At 44.7% G+C, this 12,794-nt stretch overlaps 2 pseudogenes; both read left to right on the forward strand.

Moving 5' to 3' along the window:
* Positions 1–797: 797 nt before the first annotated feature.
* On the forward strand, positions 798–8,623 carry LOC142907937 (interferon-induced very large GTPase 1-like; annotated as a pseudogene).
* Positions 8,624–8,731: 108 nt separating this feature from the next.
* On the forward strand, positions 8,732–11,800 carry LOC142907938 (interferon-induced very large GTPase 1-like; annotated as a pseudogene).
* Positions 11,801–12,794: the final 994 nt, after the last annotated feature.

Consider the following 12,794-nt stretch of genomic DNA (forward strand, 5'->3'; position numbering starts at 1 on the left):
TTGTGCCCTTCTGTTCCTCACGCAGTCCAAAGCATTCCGTACTGTGGACCAGAATGTAATGTTGCAATATGCCTACATTTTTCAAAGTGTTCAATAGACTGGATCCACAGCTGCTTATCTGAGCAGTTACAACTGAAAAGACCCCATTACGAAGGATAGTTCCACAAGGCCCTGTGCTCTGCCCTATCCTGTTCTCCCTCTACATGAACAATTTCAAAGTCATGTTTTTATTTGTCTCCTGCAAACCTAGTTTGCCTTCATTTTAGCAAATTTTGCCTCTGAACTCACATCCTATTGAACAGGTTGATAACTTTAAGCATCTAGCTATTATCTTGGACTTTAAACTGTTCTTCAATCCCCCACATCAATCATATAGCCAATATGAAAAAAACATATTTGAAGTTGGATTCCTCTAGATAAATGAAACCTTATCCCACCTCTGTTCCATCTTGTGACAGCCCAAAGCCACCATCCTTCCCACCTTTGACTATTGCAACAATCTACCAGCTAGCCTCTAAATCAGCTCTCTGTCCTCTGCATTGCCCCTGACGTCCCCTATAGAACGCATTATTACCACCTTTATATCACCTCAAATGGGCCTTCTTCATCCTAAAATTCGTTTGAAAACAAATTCCCAAAACAACTAATTAAACTGATTTCCAGCTCCAACATGAAATGTACTTCCCTCTATTCACTCAAATTGCCACACACCCCAGTGTTGATCCATTTAAAGACAGCTCTCTTGAGATATGTATTTATTTTATCAGCCATTAGTCCTGTGTGCTAACCATTGCATCATGGAAGAGTCCCACTTCGCAGGTAATCGGTGTGGAATGTGTGAGAGAGAGGACCAGGTGAGGCTGCTCAACCAATAGAAAGTTCCACATATCTCTCAGGGTGGGTCCCACGTGACCTTAACCCAGCAGTTTAAGTAGCTACAACACAGGCAGTCGATGGGCAGGTCCCGCGCGGTTTGGTAACGTGCAGGTAACTCCCACCCCTTCTTCCAAGACATCTGACCATCGTAGAAGAGTAGGCCAAGTACCCTCCCTCTCTCGAAGGGGCTCTCTGGAGCGCCCTCTGGTGGAGGTTTCTTTCACCAGAGGGAGGTCTGCATCTTTTTTCTTCAGGAGAGGAGAGTCAGGTAAAGGCACTGCCACTACAACAACACAACCACTACCACCATCATCGCCCATAGTTGCACGATCAGAATAATTACCAACACCATCATCATCATCATCGAGTTCGGCGGGTTCAGTGTTAATCACTGAGGTTCGTGGAGGCAGATTAACGTTCCCATAGGGTTCTGTGCGAATCACTGAGGCTCATACTGCCAGACAGAGGCTCCCATAGGGTTCAGTGCGAATCACCGGCTAAGGCTTGGCTAAATCGCCAGGTTGTTTTGTCGATAAGACAAAGACTACCTCGAAAGTTTATCAGAAATCAGAATCAGAAAGGGGTTTTTATTCGCCATGTAAGTTCACACCGACACGGAATTTACTTTGGCAGGATGGTGCATAAATTCAACATGTAGGAATCTAAAATCTTAAATAAGTTTCAAACAAGTCTTATACTATAATAATAATAATAAAGGGTTAAAAGTCTAACTAACACCAAGGGGCTGAAGTATATATATATACAATTGAATAAATACCGAATATAAAATAGCTTTAAGATATAATTTACGCTGGTTACGTGAACACTGTTGACATGATATCCATGCAGTGCATAACGCGTTGTGTTTCACCTTCTTACAGGCGCTGCAAAGTACTGCTGAGGTCCCCCATTCTCCACTCCCAGTGAGTCACGACCCTGCCTGTCTATCCCACTGATGGATCGAGAGAGAGAGAGAGAGGTGCTCGTAGTTGTCTGTCATCCAGCAGTGGATCATCCATGGCTCTAGACGATTACGGGTGAGCAATTACCCTATCCCACCTCCCGCGATGCGATCAGTCAGCCACTCTGCAATCTCGGTAAATCCCTTCATGTGTAACGAAACGAACGCTTAAAGAAATCTTCTTTGGTTCTTTCGGTAAAGTCACGTAGAATGAGAATAAAATAATAAATTGATAAAATAAAATAACACAATAATATCAATTTATTATTTTATTCTCATTCTACGTGGTGACTTTACCGAAAGAACCAAAGAAGATGAATCATTGCAGTCACGAAAGCTTTAAATCGAAAAGCTTAAAGAAATGTCAAACAGTGTCGGGGCCAAAGGGCTCCTCTGTTGGTACCCCCCAACGTGATCATGAAATGTCTCCGACTACTGGCCACGTAGCTTACCTGGGCTTATCCACCGTCGTGAAGGTCCTTAACAATTGTAATCAGGGGTGTTGTGACCAAATTAGGAGGTTGAAATTTTGATGAGGACGATGATGATCATTGGCCCGTGGACAGAAGTGGAGATGGCTCTTTGCACGAAGGCGTGCTTGTTCACTCACCACCGCCATCTCATCACAGTGCAACCAAAATATATGTTTATAAGAAGATGCGGGTCCCTTGTGCACAAGTGGAGAATACATTCATTTTGTTGTCTGGGATTTCGATATGGGAGCGTGATAGGGGGGGTATGGGGATGGGGGAGAGGCGGTGGGGGATGATGGTGAGGGAGCAGAGGTCTCACTCGGAATCATTCCGGCTGAATAATGTTGTTGTTGTTGTTGTGTTTTTTCAATCGGCCTCGTAACGCTGTGTGAAAGCTACCAGGCTACGTTGATCTTCTCGGCCAGAGTAGTGCGCTCAGTCAACCCATGACATCTGTGTCAAGTCGCGTGACCTGCCAGCGAGCTGTCGACATTTCACACGGACTAATAGTGCACCTATCCTGGCACAAGCACCGTCGTGATGTCACAAACGCCAAGCGACGAATGAAGGATGCGTTATGCACTACACTGATCGTTTACGTAGCGGCTGATGCGTTTTATTTTATTTTATTTTTGAAATTGTGGCGAGCTAGACCCTTCAGCGGAGTTGGCCCAGGGCTCCATTATTAGTCCAGCTAGGAAGGGGTTTCAATATATTTTATTTGTAGGTGTCCTCGGGGTTCGCACGTTGTGCTAGAAATCCACTAGCGCATCATATCTGAGGCCAGCGTTTTCCCTGCCCACTGCTGGTAATGATGTTTGATCTACATAACGACACCTTGCCGATATCAACTATGTTACCCTATTTGTATTTTTTATTTTTAAATTATATCTTAAAGCTATTTTATATTCGATATTTATTCAATTTTATATACTTCAGCCCGTTGGTGTTAGACTTTAAACCCTTATTATAGTAAGACTTGTTTAAGACTTATTTAAGATTTTAGATTCCTATATGTTGAATGTATGCACCATCCTGCCAAAGTAAATTCCGTGTCGGTGTGAACTTACATGGCGAATAAAACCCTTTCTGATTCTGATTCTGATGAAGACCACTCATGGTGGAGGGTAGGCCCAGGTAGAGCGATGGCCAACAGGCAGAGCCATTCCCTGTTCGCCGTAAGGTGCAACCAGGATGTCCTCTGGCCTCCACGTGATCTAAAATCTTCTTCTATGGCGACGTAATATGTGCAGGTGTCCATGGCTAATAGCAGAGGAATTTCCATCTGGTACACATTCATCTGGCACAGCTGCACCGGCAGCTGTGATTGTAGAAGACACTTTCTCTCTCCTCTCTCTCTCTCTGACGAGTTATTAATCTGACGGAGAAAGTGGTATCGTTGTAAATATTATAATTATCATAACGCGCCTTTCCCTAGGCAATGTCTGAAGAGGAAGATGAGGAACGCTCAAGACAGACTCACGATGAACTCGCACGGAAGCTCAGAGACGTGGGTCTTGACGAGGTTTACTGAAGACAGAAACTGGCCGATGTGCTGCCAATTTCTAATCCAAGGTCGCTGCTTCACCTCGAAAGGCAGGAACGCAAAGAACTGGACTCGCATTTCCGTAAATCGTGGGGGGGGGGGGGGGGGGGGGAAGGCGTTTTATAAAATGATTGGCATTGATGCTGATGATATTGTTAGTGGTAAAGAGGTAATGAGCTTGGCTCGTATACAAAATGAGAATCCGTTACCTCTCGTCTGGGAGAATGAATGAGCCAGCCCAAGCAACGGGAAATTCCGTTTCAGAACATTGTGGGTCAGATGAGATTTTACAAAATGCATCTGGGGGACCTTGGTCTAGACTCTAGAGGGAGCGTACATGAGTGGGAAGTTGGAGGGTGAATTAGACAAGAGAGGGAAACGTTCGACAATCCCACAAACATTCCGGTTCGTGGATCCGGTCCACACGTACCATAACAACAAAAGACCACGAATCGATTCATTTCAGGGAAGAATCTGTGTTCGAGAATAGCACTGTCTCTGAGCAAGGTTGCATCTCTATATTGAGTAGAGAACCAATCTTAATGCAAACCAAGTCATTGGATCTTAAGGAAATGCAAAATATGCAGACTGATCATTCCAATACTTCCAGGACAGAGCAGACATACCCGCCATGAACCCCCGAGGAGAAAGATAAACATCTCACATGCATGAAATCCCATTTGGATGTAGCCATCAGCACCGAAGCATCGAACGTGGTGCAGGTCCATGATGGAAGCGCCATTCATTGTGGGAGGATAGTAGCAAGTTTGAAATCTCCTGTTTCTGCGACTGCATTGGCGATTTCGCCGACACGGGAGGTTGAGAGTAAACCAAATGAGACTGAAAGGTTGATGAATCTGCTTGAAAGGCTGGACCTACAAAAATACTACCCCAAAAAATATGCTCATGGGGGAATGTGTGTGTGTGTGTGTTGTAAAGTCAGCAATGCGTACGAAAAACCCAAGCACAGAACTTGCCCCTTATTTTTTTTGCAGAAACTGATAATGGTTGACTACGAAGCACGGTATGCTAGTGTTCAGAGTGAAAACAGATGCCACGAGACCATGAATAATAATGCAAACTCCAATTACGAAGATATTTTTGTTTTAAGCATGATGATACATTGAGTCGCGGAGAGGGGCTTGCAACAAACACCCAAACCCACATTCACCCCGGTGGATTTGCAGATGAGAATTTTTACCATTGTGGAGACAATTTCGCGAGGCAGTACCCTTACACCAAACTCTCATTTTGCCAGCGTTGCGCTGCCGCTTTTAGTTCCAAATCCTCGTAGCCCAGAAATAGAATTGCCTCTTTTGGGCATTCCGACGGATTAACAAGAACTGGAAATGCCGTGACATATCTACTGAGACCCAGCGAGCCAAGACCTGTGCGATTGTTAATGCTGAAACTCGTCTAGTGTCATTCATAAGATTTGGTGAATCGCCCTCGTCGAAATCTCAGATTCTGAACTCTCTGCTCAGTAAAGCAAAGACATGGCGTGTTCTTTCACAGATTTGGCGAATCGCCCTCGTCGAACGAAATCTCAGATTCTGAACTCTCTGCTCAGCAAAGCAAAGAGATGGCGTTTTCTTTCACAGATTTGGTGAATCGCCCTCGTCGAAATCTCAGATTCTGAACTCTCTGCTCAGCAAATCAAAGACATGGCGTTTTCTTTCACAGATTTGGTGAATCGCCCTCGTCGAAATCTCAGATTCTGAACTCTCTGCTCAGCAAAGCAACGACATGGCGTTTTCTCTCACAGATTTGGTGAATCGCCCTCGTCGAAATCTCAGATTCTGAACTCTCTGCTCAGCAAAGCAACGACATGGCGTGTTCTCTCACAGATTTGGTGAATCGCCCTCGTCGAAATCTCAGATTCTGAACTCTCTGCTCAGTAAAGCAACGACATGGCGTTTTCTTTCACAGATTTGGTGAATCGCCCTCGTCGAAATCTCAGATTCTGAACTCTCTGCTCAGTAAAGCAACGACATGGCGTGTTCTCTCACAGATTTGGTGAATCGCCCTCGTCGAAATCTCAGATTCTGAACTCTCTGCTCAGCAAAGCAACGCCATGGCGTTTTCTTTCACAGATTTGGTGAATCGCCCTCGTCGAACGAAATCTCAGATTCTGAACTCTCTGCTCAGCAAAGCAACGACATGGCGTGTTCTCTCACAGATTTGGTGAATCGCCCTCGTCGAAATCTCAGATTCTGAACTCTCTGCTCAGCAAATCAAAGACATGGCGTTTTCTTTCACAGATTTGGCGAATCGCCCTCGTCGAAATCTCAGATTCTGAACTCTCTGCTCAGCAAAGCAACGACATGGCGTGTTCTCTCACAGATTTGGTGAATCGCCCTCGTCGAAATCTCAGATTCTGAACTCTCTGCTCAGCAAAGCAACGACATGGCGTTTTCTTTCACAGATTTGGTGAATCGCCCTCGTCGAAATCTCAGATTCTGAACTCTCTGCTCAGCAAATCAAAGACATGGCGTTTTCTTTCACAGATTTGGTGAATCGCCCTCGTCGAAATCTCAGATTCTGAACTCTCTGCTCAGCAAAGCAACGACATGGCGTTTTCTTTCACAGATTTGGCGAATCGCCCTCGTCGAACGAAATCTCAGATTCTGAACTCTCTGCTCAGCAAAGCAACGACATGGCGTTTTCTTTCACAGATTTGGTGAATCGCCCTCGTCGAAATCTCAGATTCGGAACTCTCTGCTCAGCAAAGCAACGACATGGCGTTTTCTTTCACAGATTTGGTGAATCGCCCTCGTCGAACGAAATCTCAGATTCTGAACTCTCTGCTCAGCAAAGCAACGACATGGCGTGTTCTCTCACAGATTTGGTGAATCGCCCTCGTCGAAATCTCAGATTCTGAACTCTCTGCTCAGCAAAGCAACGACATGGCGTGTTCTTTCACAGATTTGGTGAATCGCCCTCGTCGAAATCTCAGATTCTGAACTCTCTGCTCAGCAAAGCAACGACATGGCGTTTTCTTTCACAGATTTGGCGAATCGCCCTCGTCGAACGAAATCTCAGATTCTGAACTCTCTGCTCAGCAAAGCAACGACATGGCGTTTTCTTTCAGAGATTTGGCGAATCGCCCTCGTCGAAATCTCAGATTCTGAACTCTCTGCTCAGCAAAGCAACGACATGGCGTTTTCTTTCAGAGATTTGGTGAATCGCCCTCGTCGAAATCTCAGATTCTGAACTCTCTGCTCAGCAAAGCAACGACATGGCGTTTTCTTTCACAGATTTGGTGAATCGCCCTCGTCGAAATCTCAGATTCTGAACTCTCTGCTCAGCAAAGCAACGACATGGCGTTTTCTTTCACAGATTTGGTGAATCGCCCTCGTCGAAATCTCAGATTCTGAACTCTCTGCTCAGCAAAGCAACGACATGGCGTTTTCTTTCACAGATTTGGTGAATCGCCCTCGTCGAAATCTCAGATTCTGAACTCTCTGCTCAGCAAATCAAAGACATGGCGTTTTCTTTCACAGATTTGGTGAATCGCCCTCGTCGAAATCTCAGATTCTGAACTCTCTGCTCAGCAAAGCAACGACATGGCGTTTTCTTTCACAGATTTGGTGAATCGCCCTCGTCGAAATCTCAGATTCTGAACTCTCTGCTCAGCAAATCAAAGACATGGCGTTTTCTTTCACAGATTTGGTGAATCACCCTCGTCGAAATCTCAGATTCTGAACTCTCTGCTCAGCAAAGCAAAGACATGGCGTTTTCTTTCACAGATTTGGTGAATCGCCCTCGTCGAAATCTCAGATTCTGAACTCTCTGCTCAGCAAAGCAAAGACATGGCGTGTTCTCTCACAGATTTGGTGAATCGCCCTCGTCGAAATCTCAGATTCTGAACTCTCTGCTCAGCAAAGCAACGACATGGCGTTTTCTTTCACAGATTTGGTGAATCGCCCTCGTCGAAATCTCAGATTCTGAACTCTCTGCTCAGCAAAGCAAAGACATGGCGTGTTCTCTCACAGATTTGGTGAATCGCCCTCGTCGAAATCTCAGATTCTGAACTCTCTGCTCAGCAAAGCAACGACATGGCGTGTTCTTTCACAGATTTGGTGAATCGCCCTCGTCGAAATCTCAGATTCTGAACTCTCTGCTCAGCAAAGCAACGACATGGCGTGTTCTTTCACAGGCACTGCAAAGGCAGTAGCGCGAATGGTCTCCTCATGGACAGGAGTCACAGAGGTCGCCTGGTATTGTCCAGGTGCGAGGGATGACGGCGTCTTCAATGGCTGCATATCCTTCGCAAATCTGCACGGAGATGCGAGACGACACAGAAAACAGGGTGCAGCTTCTGCACGAGATATCCTCCATCAATGTGATACTCATGTCAGATGGTGATCACAATGATGGAGCGAAAATCATCTTGCAAGAACGTCTGACTTCTCCAGAGCCTTTCGTTCGCCTTTGCGCTGACCGAGAGAGAATCGAGTGAACATCGCTGTTAAGAACAGAAACGAGGCCGATTTAATTGATGATTTGAAGTCAACTCTCAACTCTCTGTTGCCCGATATAACACAAACTACCAACCTCGGTTTTTGCTCGGACATTGCCAGACAGTACGGCTTCACAGTTGACGAAGACCACGGGCATTGTGAAGAAGGCAAGTCTGTGGCAGACGTCTTACTGAGTCGTCTCAAAGACAAGCCGCTGCATTGCATGAAAGATACTTTTCTGCCTCTTCAAGGTAAATTGTGGCACGACTGGTGCGAGAAAGACAAAAGAATTAACTCGCTTTAGATTACAAGTGAACCAAAGCATTGAGGAATATAGGGACAAAATTTCAATGGGTAAAACAATCCATACGGGAAAAGCCAGCTTCTCAAAGCATTTCCTCTCAATGATGTGATGGGGTCATTGATTGGTATCCTACAGCATCAGTCATACACAGTAAAAAAAAAATACTTTCTGCATTGGCTAAAAATAAATTTAGAAAAGCCGTCTGCAGAGTGCTTATCAAAACTTAATATGCAGTATCAGCAGGCGTGGACACGAAGTATTAAGTCAAACGAAACTGAAAGTAGTTTATTGGCTAACAGACAAAACGAGCTGGATTGAAGTATGTGTTCAAATTTGTGCCTCTTCTTTTTGGAATCGATCACCTAGTCGGGGAAGTTGGCCAGATCTACGAAGCGTCACAGACAGTGGACGGCGCTGATAAACAATCAGCTGCTTTGCCGAGCGTCGCAGCAGATTTGATGGTCTCTGGGTTCCCTATTTGAACTCGTGGACGCGGGATGCCTCACATGTCCCTCTCTCGTGGATCAGCTCGGTTTTGAAGAACGTGATTGAGACAATCGGAGACACAAAGCTGTTTGTCCTCTCCATCCTGGGTATACAAAGCAGTGGCAAGTCCACGCTGCTGAATGCTATGTTCGGTCTCCAGTTTCCCTGTGGGTGCTGGGAGATGCTGGGATTTGACTTTGTGTTGATAGTCGATCACAGAAGGGCTCCGAGCCCCCCAGAGCTATCGAACGCAACCACCCAACTCGTGACAATGAGCTGGCGGCGTTTGTGATCGGCCTCGGCAATGCGACCGCGATCAACATTTTTTGGGAGAGAATCCGTCGGAGATGCAAGACATTCTGCAGATCGCTGTGCAGGCGTTTCTGCGAATGAAGCGGGTGAAGCTTGTCACCGAACCTGTGTGTTTGTCCATCAAAACGTAGGGGACGTGACCGCTCAAGCCAATACTATGGAGGGCAGGAGACGCCTTAAGGAGAAACTCGATAAGAGAGACGCGCTTGGCCGCACAGCGGGAGCAGTGCGATGTTGATTCCTTCGACGAGGTGATCGGGTGTGACGTGGCCTCCCGTCTCCATTACTTCGCTCATCTTTGGGAGAGGGAAACCCTCCAATGGCTCCGCCAAATCCAAGCTACTGCCAAAATGTCCAAGATCTTAAACAAATGTTACTCGACATTGCTAAACAAGAACGCAACGTCTTGAAGATGTCGGAGCTCGATGCACGCGTTCGGGATCTATGGACGGCCTTGCTTGCAGAAAGCTTCGTGTTTAGCTTCAAGAACACCCTAGAGATCGCAGCTTATAGCAAACTGGAAGAAATGTGTGTAAAATGGACTTGGAGCCTGAGGAGTCATCTTGTTCAAGTGGAAAATAAGCAGCATACTATCCTTAACAACAGTACAGACACAACGTATGATTTGACTCCGTCAAGCGTTGAGCAAATGGTTTTTCCAAAATGCAACGAGATCAGCCGAAAAATTGAAACGTATTTCAATTTCAGATGATACTGAATTGTTGAGTCAATGGAAAGCTAACTTCGTAAAGAGATTTGAAACAATGAAGGATGAGCTTGTGAATCATACTTACAAAAAATGTACTGATCTAATGAAGCAAAAGAGTGCTCGGATCAAGCTGGATCAAAATAGATCACGCTATGAGGATCAGCTGATGAAGAAGAGCAAGGATTTGGCTTCAAAACTGAAAACTGCCGGACGGAAAGATATCCGATTGGAGAAAGAGTTCCATCAGATGTGGGAAGAATGGACCGATGAAGTGAAGAAAAGCATTACCCCACCTAGCAAAGTGGATTTTAGACAACATGCACCAGAAGCACTGGAAGAATATTTTCAAGGTGAATTTTTTTTTTATTAACAACATTGATGGGCATGCGTGCAAATGAATCGTTCATGTTCAATCCTCAAGAACATGTTGCGAACAAACGAGGTGTTTTCAATACGTTCAAGAAGTTATGGTACACTAATCGACGAGATGTTGAAATTGTTGATCAAATAAAAGAGGATGCAGAAAATGCAGCCGTGCTTTTTTTTTTTAAAAGATCTAGAGAAACGGAAGCTTGGTTACAATGAAACCAACATACATGAATTAATACAAGCTGTGCTGAGAGTTGTAGATGCTGGTATAAATGATACAGCTTCTAAACGCAATGTAACAGCGAAGCTCGCAAATAGGTACAGACTAGATTTAGTCATACACTTTTTGGCCGATGCTGAAGGGAGCTTTCAGAACATACAGAATGATTTCCAAAGGGCAAACGATCCTCTAATATACCTCAACAGCAATAAACAAGATTACTTTAACAGTTTTAAGATTCGATGCAAAGGAGCAACATACACCACCGTCTTTTGCTGACACTTTGTGCAGACAACTCAAAACATTCGTGCACCAGGCAGTCTGTGACAGAGCCAGCCTTGACATTGCAAGCAAAATGACGTCAAATTGTCCGGCATTCAATGGCAATCGATCAAATTTAGAAAACTACATCATGATACATTTAGCAGGAAGAGAAGATTTTAAAGAATTCAATGAACGTATTCGGAAACCAAAACAATGCGACAACAGCTGTCCAGAAAAGCAAAGGCGATGCATCATCGTGGCTGGATGAATTCAGCAAACAACTTGGTGACAAGATAGATGTCCCAAGGCGCAGTCTGGTCACAGCTGACTACGAAGACATAGATGGCGTCGGCTACTTTAGAGACGAACCAACCACAGTAATGACAACCATGGTGGCACAGTTGAACAAAGATTATTCGAAAGCATCCTTCATTCACGGATTTACGAAGACGTAAGGAACGCACCTCACGACACGCTCTGTGAACAGATGAGTGGGTGCTGGGTGCAGTGGCCATTCTGTAAAGCCATCTGCACGAACACGATGTCCAATCATGGCGGGGACCACAGCGTTCAGATTCATCGGCCACAGGCAATTCCAGGGTGGTTTCGTCATGGAACAGTTAATTTTGTGACAGATATTTGCACGGGTTCAGTTGCTAGTGATGGCGAGTTTGTGCTCTCAGAGGAAGACAATGAAATACCGTACAAGAATTATCGTACAGCAGGGCCAGAATATGCACGGTGGAGCATCACACCCAGACTTGAGCGTGCAGCCATATTGGAAATGGGTTTGTCCGCAGATTTAAGTCAGACCTAGAGAGGGGCTTCACAGTTTGCAATTCAAAGGCAGTGGCACCATTCCAGAGGGTTGGGAAAATAATTACAAAGGATGCGGTGATTGCAGATTTGCGGAAGTAGTAATTTTAACACTATTGATGAGTTACCAAATGGGAACAGTACCTCAATGCAAAATACATTTGTATTTTTCTTTCTAGGTGTTCTAAATAAGTTGTATCTACAATCAGCCCATTATATCTTTAGTATTAGACAATCATATCCTAAATTCTATATATATATCTATCTAACATTTAAATGGGAATGGTATAACTGTTGTGGGTTCTCTCATTGATATCATTATTAACAATGCCGCAATAATGATTTTCAGTAACTTCTTCATTGGGTGGCACCATTTGGCCAATACATTGTCATAGACAATACCAGTTAGTCTGGAGGGATCACGTTGATGAATACTGAGATTAGTCAACATAGGGATGGGACTTTAGATCTCGGATTGCTTCGTGTTTTAAAAGGAAACCACTTCCACTTTTGTCAACTTTGAATAAAGCGCTCAGAATTTTCACGGAGTAGATCGGACTTGGCGTGTTTCACAGCCATTCATAATTCTCATGAATGGCGTCCCTTGCGTTTGCAAATTACCAAAATGACTCTATCTGAAAATGATATGTGAGCTTTCTGCCCTCTGCTGACTACAATAAGCCACACGCCTCAGACATCGTGGTTCACATTTAAGCGCGATCCAGGATCGACCTGCTCATTGTCTGAGATACGTTCAAAGTATATAAGCGTAAATTTCGATTTAAAGCTTTCGTGACTGCAATGATTCATCTTCTTTGGTTCTTTCGGTAAAGTCACCACGTAGAATGATAATAAAATAATAAATTGATAAAATAAAATAACACGATAATAATATTCTCACGACGTTTCGGCCACAACACAAGCGGCCTTCATCAGGTGAAGGGACGAGACTGCCTCGCGCTCCAGCGCTGTCCTACCAGACAGTCTCGCCCCCC

This window comes from Petromyzon marinus, chromosome 85 (genome assembly GCF_048934315.1).
Source record: "Petromyzon marinus isolate PM22_M1 ecotype Great Lakes invasive population chromosome 85, UKy_Petmar_22M1.pri1.0, whole genome shotgun sequence".
Lineage (NCBI taxonomy): Eukaryota > Metazoa > Chordata > Hyperoartia > Petromyzontiformes > Petromyzontidae > Petromyzon > Petromyzon marinus.